Source organism: Capra hircus, chromosome 8, assembly GCF_001704415.2.
Source record: "Capra hircus breed San Clemente chromosome 8, ASM170441v1, whole genome shotgun sequence".
Classification (NCBI taxonomy): Eukaryota; Metazoa; Chordata; class Mammalia; order Artiodactyla; family Bovidae; genus Capra; species Capra hircus.
In genome coordinates, this window is record NC_030815.1 from 57280110 (window position 1) to 57299846 (window position 19737).

At 40.4% G+C, this 19737-nt stretch overlaps 1 non-coding gene across 1 annotated transcript; it reads left to right on the forward strand.

Annotated features, from left to right (window-relative positions):
* TRNAE-CUC lies at positions 568 to 640 on the forward strand. Its single transcript has one exon. It is a non-coding gene; the product is annotated as a tRNA-Glu (tRNA).

The window sequence follows — 19737 nt, forward strand, 5'->3', positions numbered from 1 at the left end:
ATCAGTGTGCTTCCCCTAACACTTTCATAGAATTAAACATAAACACCCATATTTTAATTTAAATATTTTTTTTCCTTATTACTAAGTCATACAGGTTCAACCTAAAAGAGTTAGAAAAGACAAGAGAAGGAAATTAAAATGATTAAAGAAACAACTACTGTACCCACTCACACATTTTTGTATATATTAATTTACAAAAGACCAATTCTGTGCCAGGCGTGGCACAAAAGTGAATGAGACCACTGCTCAGCAAATCCCTTGCTGCTGGGGATTTCATAATCTAGCAACCAGACATGCAAACAGATAAACTGAAAGACACTTTTCCACAGCTGTCTGAATGGCACTTTTGAAGAAAGGAGGAACAGACTGCCTACAAAAGTAAGCTGAGGTGAGAAGCAGAAAAACTCATTTGGAGTTAAATAGTGCAGGTGGATAAACAGCAGAGAGTCAGAGTGAGCTCTGCTTTCTTAAAGTGGTTCTATTTGAGAAGATCAGTATGGAAATAGGAACCAGGGTACTCTTGTCACTTGCATCTAGAGACTATCACTTGAAAAAAATACAGGGAATTCCCTGGTGGTCCAGTGGTTAGGACTCTGCACTCTCACTGCTAAGGGCCCAGGTTCCATTCCTGGTCAGGGAACTAAAATCCAATAAGCTGCTCCCCCACCCCAGAAAAAAAATGACACAAAGTATAAATTTTTGGACAACACAGTCTAGATTGTAATGATTAAACTGATAGCACCATAATATCAGGATAATTACACCCTCACCTCAGCTCTTAAGAATGTTGGGACCAGCCTTAGGGTTACAGGGGCCTGCATAGCAAAGAGTGTTGAGCAGAGTAAATGCCAGAGACACAAGCAGAATTTCTAGTTAATGAATCCCATTCCTAAATGATAGTTATTGCCAAAAACTTAAGCTAGGTATGGTTTTAAAAAATATATTCCAGGAAGGCTAATTGCCAGTCACTTCCTAAAGATTAGGAAGCACCTGCTCTTCACAGATCAGTAAAACTGAAGCAGAAACACCTCCCATTTCTCTGGGCTAGATAAGGCTGGAAGGACTGTGTAGTCTCTACAAAATTTCCCAATGCCTCCAGAAGTAGTGTTATGATGCTTTCTTTTTCAGCTCATTAGCACATCAGGTATGCATAAAGGTAAGCAAAAAGGAAGCCCTCTAATGGGGAAAAGGAATATGCTTTGGTGTGGAACTTTTGGGATTCTGGGATTTTCGGATTTGATTTAAGCAGAATACAGTCTACGGTACTGGAAGACAGGAAGGAGAGATTCACCCAATAGAAATCAGAAAGGTCCAAGCAAGATCGCAAGATCTCTCCTTTAAATTGTCTCTTTCACTTGCTGGTTGTATAATTGTAAAGTTCATTATCTGTGTTTGTTCCTATCCCCAAGGCTTGTTTCAATGACCATGAGCCTTAAAGACAGAATGTGTTTTTAATCTCAAGGATTCAGAGTGAGCCCATAATAATCTTCCATATATACTGATTGACTTCGGCCCCTTAAATAAAATACAAATAACCCCTTGTATAAACCAGACATTACCCATGTGTTCCCACCAGAGAAGTTTCCAACTGAATAGGTATGAGCAAAGACCCCAGCATCTGCTTATTAGATTCTCCTGCAGAGCTAGTTTTGAAAACCCCTGGGAGAGTTATGGGATGAGAAGGGTGGAATGGACACCACATGCATACCCACAGCAAATCTCTAAGGACAGCAATGATACATAGTGGAAAAAGCAAGAGAAAAGGTCTTCCATTTATAACCACACTTTACATCTTATGAGCAATAGGAACTGAACCATGCAACCTAGTCGGAACACTCTCTCTCTTTATCTGTTGTAGTGCAAGCAGTTGTAAGGGTCACAGGAGGTAATGCTTGTGAAACCCACCCCATAACGGCCAGCACCTTGCAGTGGGGAGGCTTGGAAGAAATGGCAGCTCTTCCTTCTACTCCTAAGCTGGCAACGGATGTTACATTCCCTGCTGCCCAAGCCATCTCTGAGAAGTTCAAAGCTTCTCCCAGGTCTCAAGTTTTCACAAAGATTCGGCCCAAGCACTGAGAATAGTGTTTTCTCTTCAACCTCCCTCTTCCCTACCTCTGTCATTGCACTTCTCTTGGGCATAAATTTCAAATGGATAAGCCATTATGGAATATTATTGCTCCATGAGTGAATATCTTCAGTTCCTTCTTGTCATTTCTGGACATATTGTTATTGTATTAGTCATTCAGTCTTGTCTGACTCTTTGTGACCCCATGGACTGTACCCTGCCAACCTCCTCTGTCCATGGGTTTTTCCAGGCTAGAATACTGGAGTGGGTTGCCGTTCCCTTCTGCAGGGGATCTTCCTGAAAATGGATTGAACCTGGGTCTCTTGCATTGCAGGCAGATTCTCTACCACCTGAGCCAGACATAACAGCTTTTAATCAGATACTGCACCAATTCTTGTACGCTACATTCACTGCTCTGTTTCTGTAAGTGTCAGAAAAGTGAACGCTAAAATTCATACCACTAGAACCATAAGATACAAAATGGCACCTTGTGGCTTGAAAGAGTCAAAGGGCTTGACCCAGCATTTCACTTGCTGCTTCAGGAATTAAGTAAGGAAGAGAATATAGTTCATTAAATTTTTTAGATAAGTTAAGGACTTTTCCAAGATCACACAGCATTTTGTACATTCCTCAATTACAAAGCTAAAAGAAAAATGTATGGAAATATTTTCATGACTTTCAGGGGCTTAAACACTGTGTTCAGACCTATGACTTTTCTGAGAAAACCCAAGAATTAGAAATGAACTAGGAAAGGTCGCTGGTGAGACAAAAATTCCATCTTTCATTTCTGCTTAAACTTTAATACTAAATGCATATCAGTTACTGAATCTAAGAATATTTAGAAAGAAATAATGTTGAATAAAATTAGCAAGGCTTGTAATTTTTCATAATATGAATAAATGAGATAGGATTAAAAATATTTCCTACTTAAATTAAGGCTGTCCAGTGGGAAAGAAAATTAGTTTATGCTTAGTAGGAAGATACATAAAATTTTACTATAATTCAGCCCTAAGGAATTTTTTAATTACCTCAGTAATGAAAAATGTTAAAATTACTGAGAGCGCCTGTGCTGGGATCTTTCAACACCCATTCCTTAGCTTTAAACCACTTGCCATTTTAATATCCGATTTCATAAATATTACATTTCCAAAATGTTTGGCCGTTCAGAAGATAGGAGTGAATGCAAGATAACATCTAGCAATAGCTTGCACTCAACAAGGAAAAGGAATATCCACGAACTGTGCAGATCCAACCGAGTTTAAACGCCAGCCAGTCATTTCTTAATCAGGAGCAGTGACAAAATCACAAATTCCATTGCTGCTGTGTCTTCAGAATTAGGTCCAACAAATCAAAAATAACAACTTTCACTAGTTTGTGTGGTCTGGCAAAGGATTAAGCCAAAAAAAATAAAATATTTTCCCAATCAGCAAATGTTCCATGAATGGATTGGCCAACAACCCCCAGTTCATTTCTTTGAATTATATCTTGCATGCAATCCCATTTTTCCAATGATCCATTAGTTAACCAGAAATACTGTACATATTTTAATGGGTTAGAAGACCTTAAGGGAATCAATACATCTCAAATGCATGCCTCAGGGGACTCTGGTTTATTGCATAGAAGATAATTCTTTTCTGAAAAGGAGCAAGCTTCATTTGAAATTAAGATTTGGAGATCATAAATGGAATCAATTGAGCCAGGAAGTCTTTTGTAATGTATGGCACATGAGAGGCAAATGAATGTCTGTAGGTTACACCGGGAGAGGAAGGCCTGGTCGAGTGACAGAAATCTTTTCCCCTAGCTGCGTCACTTCAGAACCTGTAAATAGTGTGTTTTGTGAAGGAGATGTAAAAATTTTTTTCTCAGCCAATGCGCCACACTAAATGAACTAAGAAGTTCATTTGAGAGACAGAGAGAGAGAAAATAAGTATTGGTCATGTTCCAGAATATCCTGATACAGTTAACCACAAAATAAGTTATTAGCTTATTGTAAGGGCAGCCAGTTTTTAAAGTAATGGAGTAATCCACTACGGACTGCAGCAAAGAAGTAAGACAAAGGGTGTGAAATGAACAGATGGATTTGATTTTAAGCAAACTAGACCTATGACAAGGGATATAACAAGTCATTTTTTCAGTTTTCCATGCTATGGGGTAACTTCCCTTGTGACCTCTCTAACCTGCTAGCTCATTTTCCCCCTACCAGGAAGTCAGGCCTTTCTGGGAGCAAAGCCTTGTGCTTTGCAATTGTAAACTACTGCCTCTTGCTTCTATAATCAAATGAGGCACAACAGGGGACTGCCACCATAAATGCTTGATTACTTACTCTCCAAACTAGTTGTTCTCTCAGTCTCAGACTCCTTCCTGGACACATTGACGAGAATAAGAACAAGGACAAATGTTCAGGAGATGTCACACCTTTGTAACTCTGGTTTCTGAGACTACTCAACAGTCCCACGGTAGCACAACCCCCATCAATATGGCTGCCATCAACCCCAGGCTGATTCATGATGTGAGCCATCTTTGTCCTCTCCACCCTTTCTTTAATCCCACTCGTGCCTCCCTGCTCCAATTTCATGTGTTCAGTGGCTGAAAGCTGCCAAACGCAGCCCCCACCACCCCGCTGCTGTGAGGCACACCCCTTCCAATAAGCCTGCCTCCCTGGCAGTACCCACTACCTCAAAATGTCAGGCTGTTTTTTCCTCACTGCCTCAGTAAAACTCCCATCTCACCACAGCTAATGCCAACTAGAGCTCTGGGTGATGGTGAAGCTCCAACACTTTGGCCACGTGATGTGAAGAACCAAGTCATTGGAAAAGACCCTGATGCTGGGAAAGACAGAAGGCAAAAGGAGAAGAGGGCTGAAGAGGATGAGATTGTTGCATTGTGTTACCAATTCAATAGACAAGAACTTGGGCAAACTCTGGGAGACAGTGAGAGACAGGGAGGCCTGGCATGCTGCGGTTCATAGGGTGGCAAAGAGTTGGACACAACTTATGACTGAAAAACAATGGGTGTACACAAATTTATACTTTGAGGTGAAAAGCTGACCCCTTTGCCCTAAATTGTAAGTCTCCAAACTGACCCTTGTCTCTAGTCCACCTAAACAGAGCTGTCTAAAACAAAAACTGGACCAGGTTTTGTTGGTTCCCTGTGACCCACAGAAAATGTGGAAGCCCTCATCCTTACTCCATCGCATCTCCATTCTACCCTACCCACCTTTTCAGTCAAGGATAACCTTGCTCCACCCTCTTCCTGTTACAGAATCATACTACAATATTCACCTTTCCTCTGAACTTTCTTAATTCAACCCAGAACACACTTCTTCAGTTATAACCATTTAGCAAAATCTGAGTTAAAGCTGTACCTTCTCTGGAAACTTCCCTGACTAACATCCACCCAACAAAGGTCATGGCTCACTTCTTGGTGTCAGAATCTTAACTCGTACCATCTCACACTGGTCAGAATGGTCATCATTAAGAAATCTACAAATAACAAATGTGGACAGGGTGTGGAGGAAAGGGAACCCTCTTACACTGTTGGTGGGAATGTAAATAGTGTAGCCACAATGGAAAACAGCATAGAGGTTCCTCACAAAACTAAAAATAGGGATGGCAAGGAGGCTCAAGAGGATGGAGATATATGTATACCTATGCTGATTCACATTGTACAGCAGAAACTAACACAGCACTGTAAAGCAATTATACTCCAATTAAAAATAAATTTTAAAAAAAGATGTGAGCGAAAACAAAACAAAACCCTAAAAATACAGTTGCCATATGATCCAGCAATCCCAATCCTGGGCATATATCCAGACAAAACTTGAACTCAGAAAGACACGATGCTCCCCTATGTTCATAGCAGTGCTGTTCATAATAGCCAAGATATGGAAACAACCTAAATGTCCATTGACAGATGAAAGGATAAAGAAGATATGGTGCAGATATACGAGTTCTACCCAGCCATAAAAAAAAAGAAGGAAATAATGCCATCTGAAGCAACATGGATGGACCTAGGGATTATCATACTAAGTGAAGTCACAAAGAGAAATATCACATGACGTCACTTAATGTGGAAACTAAAATATGATATAAATGAACTTAGCCATGAAACAGAAACAGATTTATAGAGAACAGACCTGTAATTGGCATGGTAGACGTGGGAAGGGATGGTTTGAAAGTTTGGGATTAGCAGATGCAAACTATTGTATACAAAATGTATAAACAACAAGGTTCTACTGTATAGCACAAGAACTATATTCAATATCCTGTGATAAACCATAATGGAATAAAGTATGAAAAAGACTATATATTGATGTATGTGTAACTAAGTCACTTTGCTATACAGCAGAAATTAACATTGTAAATCAACTGTATTTCAATGAAAAAAAAAAAACCTTCCCCCTTTCATATCAGCTCCCAGTAATATTCACTCAATTTCTGCAAATTCAACCCTACCTAAATTGTTCTATTAGTCAGCTGTAAAATGTGACTGATGTGATACTTATGTATTAAGTACAGAAAAACAAAATAATTCTGTATGAGAACAAACATCAAAAAAAAAGAAAAGGAAAATGAGCATGGTAGGGAGAAGCAAAAGCAAGGAGGAGACTCGCAGTTTATTCCCCTTTCCAGAATGAGACACAAGGCATAGTTAGATGTAAGAGCTCAAAGGGACCACCTTAGGAGGAACTAAGAAGATTCTAGAGGTGAAGTCAGCTGCAAAAGCCACTGGGTCAATTGGCGAGGACCGCTTGTCTACTTCTGGTCCTCATATCACTTCCAAACCCCTCTCTTCCCTCCAGAGAAGTCTTTGTCAGCCTATTTCTGCCTTCAGTAGTGATGAAGAATCCAGAAAGCGTGTAGCAGGAATATCACAGCCGGAACAGGGTGAGAAAGGCGAGAGGAAAGTAAATGCCATTCGCTTGCGACTCCCCCTTCAGCGCCTCGTTTCTGGGGGCACAGGGGGGCCATGCAAGGAAGAAAGGGAGCTAAAGGAGGAGCTGGCGGGTCGCGGAGGGTGAGGGAAACTGAAAAGCTACAAAGGTTGCTCGCTGAAGGCAGCAGGCAGGTGTGACTGCGGATCTCAGGAGAACTGACTTCAGTTAAAATAGTGCTGGCCCGTGGGTGTGGGCATTGACTGGGAAAAAGAACAAAGGGGCCTTCTGGGGTTCTGGAAACATTCCGTATCTTAATCGAGGGGATGTAAGCTTGCCAGATAAAATACAGGGAACTAGGTTAAATATTTGGGACTATGCATATCAGAAAAAAAGGTTATCTGAAATTCACATTTAACTGTGTGTCTTGTGTTTGTATTTGCTAAACCTGACCACGCTAAGGTGGTAGTTACATGAGTATAGACCAGTGCTTCTCCAATGGGGGTGATTTAGCCCCAGCAGACAAATCTGGTGACATTTTTCAGCTGTCATGACTTGGATGGCCTGGATACTGGTACCTAGAAGGCAGAGGCCAGGGATGCTGCCAAACATCCTACATGGCACAGGGAAGTCCCCTTAACAAAGAATCATCTGGCCCAAAGATGAATGTCAATAGTGTTCATCTTTGTGAAGAATCAGCAAGCTGACTTCACTGATAATGTTCTTTTTACTGACTGTCACAATCAATTTATGACAAAAATAAAAATTATTTATCTGTAATATTAGAAACCTTAAAATCAGTGAAAGTTTGAATGGGATAGTACCTCTCAACAACATCAGAAAAAACTTTCTTTTTTTAACTATATTTTTTCATTGGTGTTTGAGTCCCTAAATTTGAGCCCTTGAGGAAATTGGCCGATGTGGGGTTCCAGGGTGATTTGAGTTGCATATCTCACATTTACATAAGACTTCATGGCCATGCCTCCTGGGGTGCTCCAACAAAATCACTGGGATGCCATGAGATATTTTACATTTTCAAGGGAAAAACAGAGGTACCCAGCAACTTTCAAATGTTGTATGAACTACCAGCTTGAGCTCATTTATAGTTTTTAACTTTGGATCAGAAAAATCACTATGGAATAGGAAATGAAGGGTGGTGGTGTTCAACTTGCTTCCAAAATGTAAGAAATTGTGAAGTTCCCCACTGGTGTACACATCCCACTAGTAAGTGTGGTCATCTAAGAAAAATTTTTTCTTTTTTTTATGTGTATTTGTTTAAATGGCTACCAAGTCTATAGGACACGGTATTATTAACTTGTTTGATCCTAACTAATAAATGGAAGTGAAGTGAAAGTTGCTCAGTCGTGTCTGACTCTTTGTGACCCCATGGACTATACCATTCATGGAATTCTTCAGGCCAGAATACTGGAGTGGGTGGCCTTTAAATGTTAGATATTTCTTTTGGGGCTGTGGTGCTGTGAACAGAGAAAATTTGGGAAGCTCTGCCTAAAAAAATTGAATGATTGTATAAGTTCAGCACTATTTATGTGTAACACATCACACTGTTTTATTTTTTGAAGATAAGTGTGTCTCTCCTCCTCAAAGAGATCATGTTTGTCTACCTAAAGACAAAGAATGTTTGCTAAATGACTGTTGTGATTTAAAGGCTTATTTTTTAAGCCACTTTTATTGAAATAAAATTGACATATAAAGAGCTGTACATGTTTAAAGTGTATAACTTGAGTTTGGAAACCATCAAGACCAAAAGGGGGAAAGAAAGCTTCTTAAAGAGAGCGTGTTACTCCCAGAGGAATAAAGCTAACAAGTGATTTCAGTCAATAGGATAAAATGTGAAAACCCATAAAAAAAGAAGAGGAAACTTTGGTATCAGAAGATTTGAGGAGCAGCATTTTTTCTCGTGTCTTGACATGACAAGGCAGACACAGCAGCCTCCTAAGTTCGTGGGAGCAGCTTGGCCTTAGTGTGAGCACACAAGGCACAAGATAAAATTCTTGGGCTGAACATTAGAGGAGCTGATGTCACCACATCTCTGTCTCATAATCACCAGTGGAAAACAACCCATTCTTCCACAAGTTAGCATGGGATTTTTCAATTGTGTTTAAAGCATTGCCACAGACATGCTCATTTTGTCACCAGCGTCTCACTTAGCAAACAGCAGGAATATCACTGGGCCCCCAAGCCTTGCTAGGTTCAAATTCCCTGGCTTTCCAGAAGGCATCCAAACCTCTCGGCTTTTGCACAGGGCAGTATTCCTGTAACTTTTTGCAGTTTTCCACGGTAGTATCACAACCAGTCAGTCTCAGGCAAGCACAATTTGTTGCACTGCCTAGTGCCAAGGGAGAAATGCCAAGCTGGTGAGGAAATGACTCAAAATGAATTGAAATTATCTGCAGAGAACTGATGAGGAAGACTCCAGCTGCGGCAAAAATCAATGAGTGAAAAAAAGAGTCTGCCTGAGAAAATCAATGAAACCAAAATGGGCTGACCGTAGAGAAGAATTCTCTCATATACACGGGCCATGCCCGACCTCATGTGCTCAGCAAATAGAGCCCTCGCCCAGCTTGTTGAAGGGAATATGACCTTTCCTCTGCAGCAGTGCTTTTTAAACTTCAGTGTACACACGAGACACCTGGGGAGCATGTTAACATGCGGATTCGGATTCAGTAGGAATGGGGTGGGGTTTGAGAATCTATATTTCTAACAAGCTCCCAGGAGATGCTGATGCTGCTGGTGTGTGGACCACACTTTGAGAAGCAGGCATCTAGAGAAATATGGCTTCTCAAAGTGTGTGGTCCCTAGACAGGCATCAGCAGCAGCATCTGAGAACTGGTTAGAAATGTAAATTCGTAGACTCCACCCCAGACTGACCAAATGAGGCTCTGGGAATAGAAATCTGAGTTTTTCACAAGCTCTCCAGGTGGTTCAGATGCACTCTCACATTTGAGAACCACAAGTATTCTAAATCTAGGCCATATTTTCATGTAGGTCCCCCACGATCTCTACCATGAAAAGTTCTCATGGTCAGCAGACCCTGAGATCCATTGCTTTCCTCTGAAATCATCACCTTGAAACCTGTTTTTATGTCCTTGACTTTTCACATGCTCTTATTTGTCTCCTAAGTTATATCAAGAGCTTTTGTCTTCCCAACTATACCAAGAGCTATGATAGCCGGGTCATAACTTGCTCAGTTCTGCATCTCTAGCTGCTTTAGCAGTGTTTGTATATAGCATGTGATCAATAAACACTTGTTGACAGGCTGGTGATGTTTTGTGGATTCACAGTGAAGTCAAATTTGGTTAAGTGAGGAGCAGGAATTTGCATTAATTATCTAATGCTGCATAAAAAACTACCCCCAAACATAATGGCTTTTAAACAACAATCAGTTCAGTTCAGTTGCTCAGTCGTGTCCGACTCTTTGTGACCCCATGAATTGCAGCACGCCAGGCCTCCCTGTCCATCACCATCTCCCAGAGTTCACTCACACTCATGTCCATCGAGTCAGTGATGCCATCCAGGCATCTCATCCTCTGTTGTCCCCTTCTTCTCCTGCCGCCAATCCCTCCCAGCATCAGAGTCTTTTCCAATGAGTCAACACTTCGCATGAGGTGGCCAAAGTACTGAAGCTTCAGCTTTAGCATCATTCCTTCCAAAGAAATCACAGGGCTGATCTCCTTCAGAATGGACTGATTGGATCTCCTTGCAGTCCAAGGGACTCTCAAGAGTCTTCTCCAATACCACAGTTCAAAAGCATCAATTCTTCGGCACTCAGCTTTCTTCACAGTCCAACTCTCACATCCATACATGACCACAGGAAAAACCATAGCCTTGACTAGATGGACCTTTGTTGGCAAAGTAATGTCTCTGCTTTTGAACATGCTATCTAGGTTGGTCATAACTTTTCTTCCAAGGAGTAAGTGTCTTTTAATTTCATGGCTGTAGTCACCATCTGCAGTGATTTTTTATTATCTCTCATTGTTTTTTTGGGAATTTGGGGCTTGACTATTTACCTGGTGGCTCAGATGGTAAAGAGTCTACCTGCAATGCGGGAGACCTGGGTTCGATCCCTGAGTTGGGAAGATACCCTGGAGAAGGAAATGGCAACCCACTCCAGTATTCTTGCCTGGAAAATCCCATAGATGTCTATCTTCAATGAGGTCACAAAGAGTTGGACACGATTGAGCATTCACTTTCTTTCCTTTCTTTCTTTTGGCAGGGCAGTTCTGGCTTGGTTTATGTGTCTCTGAGAAGGTTGCAGTCAGATACTGGCAGGCTGAAGTCAACCAAAGGTTGGACTGGGCCTTATGGATCTGCTTCTAAGATGACTCACTCATATGGCTAGCAAACTGATGCTGGTTGTTAGAAGAAGCTTCAGTGTTACTCCATGGGGTGGCTACTTGAGTGACCTCACAACATGGCAGCCACTTTCCCCTAAAGGAAGCCACTCAAAAGACCAAAGCAGAAAGTCCCATACTGTCACTTTCTTAGTATTCTATTGGTCACACGAGTTAGTCCTGGCAACATAAGGGCCTGAGTACCAGGAGGCCATCATGGGGGTTAGTTGTCACACTTGTATCTTCATATTTATTTATTTGGCTGTGTCAGGTCTTAGTTGCAGCACACAGGGTCTTTGGTGGGGCACCCAGGCTTCTCTAGTTATGGTGTGTGGGCTCCAGAGCTCACAGGCTCAGTAGTTAGGTGAACACAGGCTTAATAGCCTATAGGATCTTAGTTCCCCAATCAGGGATCAAACCTGCATCTCCTGCATTGGAAGGCAGATTCTTAACCACTGGACCATCAGGGAAGTCCTTCACAGGTATCTTCAGTTTGGCAGATATTGAGTTTGCTCTTAAGGAGTCCAGAGTCTTGAGGAGGAAGAAAAATAGCAAACTAAAAAGGACTTAAGACAAAAACACATGCATGAAAAAAATTAATAATAGAAGTAGATGAGGTGGAGGATAACTTTAGATCATGAGCTCAGAGACTCTCTGAGATAGTGATATGTGAACTGGATGATCAGGAGTCTCCATGTGGCAACCAAAGAGGCAGAATGGTTTGTACAAAAGCACTGGACAAACTGGAACACATTTGGCATATGTCAGAAACAGAAAGAAGGCAAGTGTGGCTGGAGGGAGTAAGGAACAGGGAGTGCCAGTGAGGAGAAGCTGGCTTCCAGAGAGACAGGAAGCAACCTGTTTGTCTGTCTCCAAAGTCAAGAAAAGAGAGTGTTCCTAGGACAGAGTTAATCAATGGGTTAAAAAGCTGCTGAGAGGTCAAACAAGAAAAACGAAGAACTGGCCAACGGATTTGGTGAGGAGGGTATCAGTGACCTCGTCAAAAGCAGTTTCTGTGGCATGGCTGGGATTAAAAGCCTCCTGAGTCTGAAGGTGAAGAAACAGAGGCAACTGGCATGAAATTATTCTGAAAAGAACTGATGTGATAAGAAGACAAATGAAGCAGCACCCCTATTGTTGTTCAGTCGCTAAGTCGTGTCCGATTCTTTGCGACTCTATGGACTGCAGCATGCAAGGCTTCCCTGTCCTTCACTGTCTCCCAGAATTGGCTTAAACCCATGTCCACTGAATCAGTAATATCATCCAACCACTTCATTCTCTGTTGTCCCCTTCTCCCACCTTCAATCTTTCCCAGCATCAGGATCTTTTCCAATGAGCTGGCTCTTTGAATCAGGTAGCTTAAGTATTGGAGCTTCAGCTTTAGCATCAGTCCTTTCAATGAATATTCAGGGTGATTTCCTTTAGGATTGACTGGTTGGATCTCCTTGCTGTCCAAGGGACTCTTAAGAGCCTTCTGTGTTCCCGCATTACATCTAATGAATTTTTCCTTTTCTGTATGTGCCACAACCTGAAGAAGATTGGGAAATACTGATTTAAAAACACTTCAGTTCAGCTGCTCAGTCATGTCCGACTCTTTGCAACACTTAGCGGGAGTCAAAAGTCAGTGCAGGCCTTCTTTTTTCCTGACTCCTCCTGGGTGGGCCCCTGTTGTCCACCCAAGCTCAAGTGTCAATCCTGACCTTCTCCCTTGGAGACACCTACCCTCTTCAACACATCACCTTGTAAAGAACAGGGTTCTACTTGGGTTTAAGGTTGTTGCCTGGTTAAAGAGGTGAAGGAAGAGACTTCAATAAAATCAGTGTTCCATATGTGCCTGTAGGTTAATGTCAGTCTCCCTGGTTGCTGAGTTAGCATGAACCCTACTTCAGAACCCTTAATCCAGAGGCAGTTAATTAGGAAGCAAAGAACCCCAATCAGGAGTACATATTCTAGATTCTGTAAATCCTCCAAATGTTATCTGAATCAGCACCAAGTATTCCGTAATTAGCATAGAGCTGTTAGGTTTCAGGTGTCTCTACTTCTATCTTGCAAATAATTTCACCTATACCATTTTTCTAGATTCCACATATATGCATGTGTTAATCTATAATAATTTTTCTCTTTCCGACTTACTTCACTCTGTATGACACTTTCTAGGTCCATCCACATCTCTGCAAATGGCACAATTTCATTCTTTTTTTATGGGTAATAGTCCATTGTATATATGTACCGCATCTTCCTATCCATTCCTCTGCTGATGGACATTTAAGCTGCTTCCAATTTGATATTTTAAATATTGTAGTAGAATGTGACTTATCTTGATCACTGAAATTTCTGGCATCACCTTAAACTTTCAGTCTTCACCTCACCCTAAACCTGGCCCTTGATGCAGTTCCATCAGGATAGATACCATGTATTATTATTTTAAAATAAAATATGGCAAATAGAGTAAGAAGTACCTGACATACTACTGTATGCCAACAATGTCCTCAATAAATGTTATCCATAGTGCAGTTACATCCCTCAAATAGCACCTCAGTGACCTGTACATAGTAAATGTTTGTTGAATGAAGTAAATAGCTTTTTACAAATATCCTCTTACTTTTCACATATTTAAAAGGCACATTATTATCTGTTTTGTCAGGCTGAGCAAATTTGGAGTTTGGGAGCCTGTCCATATGTTTATTTTCACCTTTGATATTTCAAACATTGCTATAAAGTCTAGTGCTTTTAGGTAGCAAATGCTTCCACTGAAGCCTGGATGGAGAAAAACTTTCTAATCAAACTGGGGGAAAAAAAAAGAAAGCTGGTTTCCTTTGCCTCTCTTGTTATGGAGTGTGATGCAGATATGCATTTGCTCTGGGATTTTACTGGTGATTAAAATAACATTACAATTCAATAAAAAGTGCACCAGGCAGTGTTGCTTACACATGACTACATGTCTGTGTGTTTTTTCCTATTTAAAGTTCAGAAAATAAAGTATAACTCACTGCTGACTTTAGGGTTTACTCTAATGTTTATTTTTATCAACTAGAGTTTGATCAGCATTCATTTCTTCTATAATTTTCCTCTCATGCCAGAATCTTTGACATGGGGATCTGAATGACTCTAAGGATTTTAATCACTGGCAAATTATAGAATTGTAATTCCTAAAACCAAAGTAGTCGTAAACTAGAGTTGTTCAGAATACAGACAGTGATGACAGGAAAATCTTGTGAAACAGCCTATGGAAACACCGGGAAAAAATTTTCCCATTCTAACAGGATAGTCACTGATATTTTTGTGACTGTGCCAAGAAGCTATTCCAAAAGTTCTTGCACTTACGCAAGGCAAGACATTTAATAACCTGCTTCTGAATGGCTGTCAAGAGCCGACATAAGGAACCACACACTACACACAATGAAATTTCTGTTTAAATCAAATCAAAGACTTATTTATACACATCTCTGTATCTCCCAGTCTACCTCAAAGAAGTTGTACTTGCATCTAAAGGGTTTTAGACAAGCCAGGTAGGACGTCATCCTCGCCTACTGCACAGTCAATTTGAGAAAAGAAGAGAAGGAGGAACAGAGAAAATGTTAAGCTTAATGTCTTTTAGCTTGTGAAAATATTGAGTAACTGGTGATTTATCTTCATGTTTCTCTGCCCTCAAGAGGGGGTGGAGGGCCAGCACCAAAATCCATTTCAGCACTTTTCTTGTGCGAGTCATTCAACCAACAACCAACCAACTCTTCAACACCTCACCCTAAAAAAACGTGTTGAGTTGTGGCTAACAGGAAGGAAAGCTTTCCCCCAGCCATGGATGCTGAGAGGAATGTGGCTGATGAGGACAAAGTGGTCTCCAGCAGAACTTGTCATAGAGGGTTACTGCTCTGCAGATGCATTTTATAAATCAGGCAGGTTTGTGTTAAAGAATTTTAAGTTTACATATTTCATATCACCATTAATAGGTAGCAATTGATATTTACCAAACACAAAATCTGTTGAGGTTTAAAATTTAAATAGTGAACATCTAGTCGATTTAATCTAAATAATGTAACTCTTATGTTCGCAGTGACTACACCACCACCACCAGTGTTTGTAGAGAAGCCTGGAGTTGATGGGATACTGAAGCATATTTTTAACAAAAGCCGACTGGAGAGGCAAAAACTCATATTGTGAGTGATCCAGCATTTCTATATGGCAACAATGAGAGATGAAATCACTTTGAAGCACTCTGTTCCTTTTAAAGAGTCCCGTCTACTAATTTTTTCACATTACTAAAAAATAACCATGCTCTGCTGAAATGTTCAATTGAACTGCAGCCATGTTGCTGCTGCTGCTGCTAAGTCATTTTAGTCGTGTCCGACTCTGTGCAATGCCATAGACGGCAGCCCACCAGGCTCCCCTGTCCCTGGGATTCTCCAGGCAAGAACACTGGAGTGGGTTGCCATTTCCTTCTTCAATGCATGAAAGTGAAAAGTGAAAGTGAAGTCATGTCCGACTCCTAGCGATCCTGTGGACTGCAGCCTACCAGGCTCCTCTGTCCATGGGATTTTCCAGGCAAGAACACTGGAGTGGGGTGCCATTGCCTTCTCTGACTGCAGCCATGATGAGGCATTTTTTTAAACAGTATTTCCCTTACTTGTTGGGGATTCAGTTCCACAGATGCTAGGGACAACTTAGAACTTTTCAATTATTTGTATGTGTATGTTAAGATTTCGAACTACTTCATTCTAAGAGCCCACATCTTCTAGAAGGGAAAACATCTAAAATGGATATGAATTAATTAGTAGATAATATGACCAAATGTACACTTCCCAGGTAGCTCAGCAGTAAAGAACCCACCTGTAATACAGGAGACACAGGTTCAATCCCTGAGTCAGGAAGATCCCCTGGAGGAGGGCATGGCAACCCACTCCAGTATTCTTGCCTGGAGAATCCCACGGACAGAGGAGCCTGGCAGGCTACAGTCCATGGGTTCTCAAAGAGTCAGACATGATGGAAGCGACTGAGCATGAATGTATGCATGACTGAACGTATAGACAAAATTTAAAAACAACACTAAGACTTACATTCTATGTACTGAGGGTATGAAAAGCTCATATATTCTGAGTGTCAAAATATCTGGTAAAATAAATGACAGCCACTAGAGATAGTCACCATTGCTGCTAAGCACTAGTCCAGAAATTAGGAAGATAAATATGGTAGACAAGATGTGCACGTTGTCAAAGTGGCAATGATGGAAAGCAATAATAATCAGTTGGACCGTATTCCTGAATTATCATTTGTTTGATAAAAGGTTAGAAGAACAGACATCTTGGCTGAGTGAATTCTATTTTATTCACTCTTCAAATAAAAGTCTTTCCAGCCCAAGGATACGTCATGGTATTGTGCAGATTGACATTTGAGGATATCAAAAGGATGTCTGCCACCGAGAGACATGTGAGTTTACTGTCAGTTGCTGGCTTTTCTGTTCCTGTTTCCATGGAAATTGACATTAGATAGGTGGTGGGGGGAGGAGGGGGAGTAATGGGTTTGGTTATTTCATTATTTCAAATAAAATGTTTGAACCTTTTACCTTTTGCACCCAGCTGATACTGGTTTCCCTGGTAACAGAATCAGGGATGCTGCCCCTCTACCCCCAGAGCTGACAGTAAGAACTCTTACTTTACTGATCTTGGAAGATAACACTGAAGGAGCAATTCAGGAAGGGTATGGTTCCTGGGATGAGCCAAAGGGGTGAAAGACAAAAAGGAATTAGAAGTGACCTGAAACTTCATAAGGATTAAAAAATATAAAACAAGGGTTTTTTAAAAATATTCAAAATCTAGTCATTTAAGTAAAACAAATATACAGGTGATGGTCTGCCAGGGACCTTACAAACGCCATCCTGGAGGTCACAACAGCTTTCCCCCATGGCTCAGATCGTTTACTCATGCATTTTCTTATACATCATACTCACTTTTCTTAGAGGAGAAAAAAGAAAACAATAAAAATTCCAGACTAGGGCTCACTGGGTCATTTTTTCCCATAGATCAATGTTTTTTCATACTGAGTGATTTGCTTTCCAAGGGACTATAGTTGTTTTTAAAAGGATTTTCACTGCAGAGAGTATGTTAAATGGAGAAGGTGATGGTATTAGAATGGCTGTCTGCTTAAAAAAAATAATATACAAGAAACCATAGGGGAAAGAAGAGTGGCCATTAAACCAAACTATTAAGAATGGTTGCACTTTACATTCCAAATGTGAAGTTATGTATCAGAGCTATTACAATTGCAGAGTGCTGCACATTGGATTCAGTAGAATGGTCATATAAATTGAAAAGCAAACTAATGTCTCTTCAAGCTCTGGAAACCACAGAAGGAATTTGCTCCCAAGTGGAAAACTCTAGGCAATCAACCAATGAATCACTCACCTAAAGAACAAGAGCTTTGTCTTTCTCATCAACTGTCTTTTACGCAGAAGTGAGATACGGGTCACTTCATACAATATCAGAAAGAAAACCAGAAGGGCATAGGTTTCGGCACATAGGCCTCACTTGAGTGCTGATGGTTCATATTACGAAAAGAGAAATAGTGTGTTCCTTTCTTTCATTTTTCCATATAAAACATTCTCAGGATATATCACACCTGAAACGTTTGATAAAAATAAAACTCTTGGTTGAGATGCTTGTGTTGTGTGGAGGGAACAGATTTTACTTTTATGCAAATAAGAAAGTCAATTACAGACATGAAAAACAGAATTATAATGCATTCACACCCTATGATTTAACAATCCTATCCTTAAGGTTATACCGAAGAAACAGTTCGAAAGAAGAAAAAGGTTCTGTCTATAGAAATACTTAATGCAGTAGTAGTTATTAGTGACAATGTGGTTAAAACAATAACCATGCAACATTGCAGAAGTAATCTAATAAATAAATGGTGGTGTATCATTTGATGGAACCAATAAAAATAAATGAAGATTATACAGATGGGGAGAAAGAACTTGTGATAGCTAAATGTGAAGAGTGGAATACACTAGAGTCAAATGAGTGCTGTGTTCACATGTGAATATACTCAGAAAGAGACTTAAGGGAAATACACCAAAAATAGAAATATTAGAATGAAGAGGTTTGCAGTGTTTTTTTTTGTTTGTTTGTTTTTGTTTTTAGCTTTATAGCCCTTAACAGATCTATAAAGATATTTGTATGTACAAAATAAGACAGTAATTTGATTCCTGGACCCTCCAGCCTCACTTTTGTAAGTGGCTTTGCATGTTGGCTCTTGCTTACTTATCAGTTCCGCAGCATACAGTAAAGCTTGAGTTGTTACACTGGTTACCTCTCCATCTAGACACAGAGTGAGTAAAATAAAGAAATAGTATCATGCTCTGCTGGCCACATGCATCCAAAAAATGCTAACACTGACAATTAACAGAACAGGTGGAAATTGTGCAAGCCTTATAGCACACTCCCTTTTGGGTAAAATGCATAATATAACCTTTAACATTGCAAGAGATATACACCACCCAAACTCGAAGGGATACTGAAATACACATTTTCTTCCTAGAGAGAACAGTCTGAATAATCAGTGTTACACTGATCCCCAAACTTTTTGGCACCAGGGACTGGTTTCATGGAAGACAATTTTTCCACAGACTGGGGAGGTGACGGGGGAGAGGATGGTTTCAGGACAATTTAAGCACATTTATTGTGCACTTTATTTCTATTATTATTACATCAGCTCCACCTCAGATCATCAGGTATTAGATCCCAGAGGTTGGTTGTTGTAAGAGATGAACAGTATCCTCCCAATCTAACCGGTTAAGGTGAAATCCACTTATTGACACTGTCAGCATTTTTTGTCCAGAGCTGAGAGATGCTATGTAGAGTAGATGTATGCCAGTTGCCAGCAGATGCTGTCAGGACTGAAACAAGTCTGCAGCACCCCTACGAGAATTGCTAAGCAATTCCAAGTCTCTTTAGAAATTACCGTTTCAAAATTCCTCAACAAAATTCTAGCAAACAGAATCCAACAACATTAAAAATATCATATATCATGACCAAGTGGGCTTTATCCCAGGGATGCAAGGATTCTTCAATATTTCCAACTTAATCAATGTGATACACCACATTAACAAATTGAAAGATAAAAACCATGATTATCTCAAGATGCAGAGAAAGCTTTTGACAAAATTCAACATCCATTTATGATAAAACCCCTCCAGAAAGCAGGCATTGAAGGAACATACCTCAACATAATAAAAGCCATATATGATAAACCCACAGCAAATATTATCCTCAATGGTGAAAAATTGAAAGCATTTCCCCTAAAGTCAGGAACAAGACAAGGGTGCCTACTATCACCACTACTATTCAACACAGTTTTGGAAGTTTTAGCCACAGCAATCAGGGAAGAAAAAGAAATAAAAGGAATCCAGATTGGAAAAGAAGAAGTAAAACTCTCCGTGTTTGCAGATGACA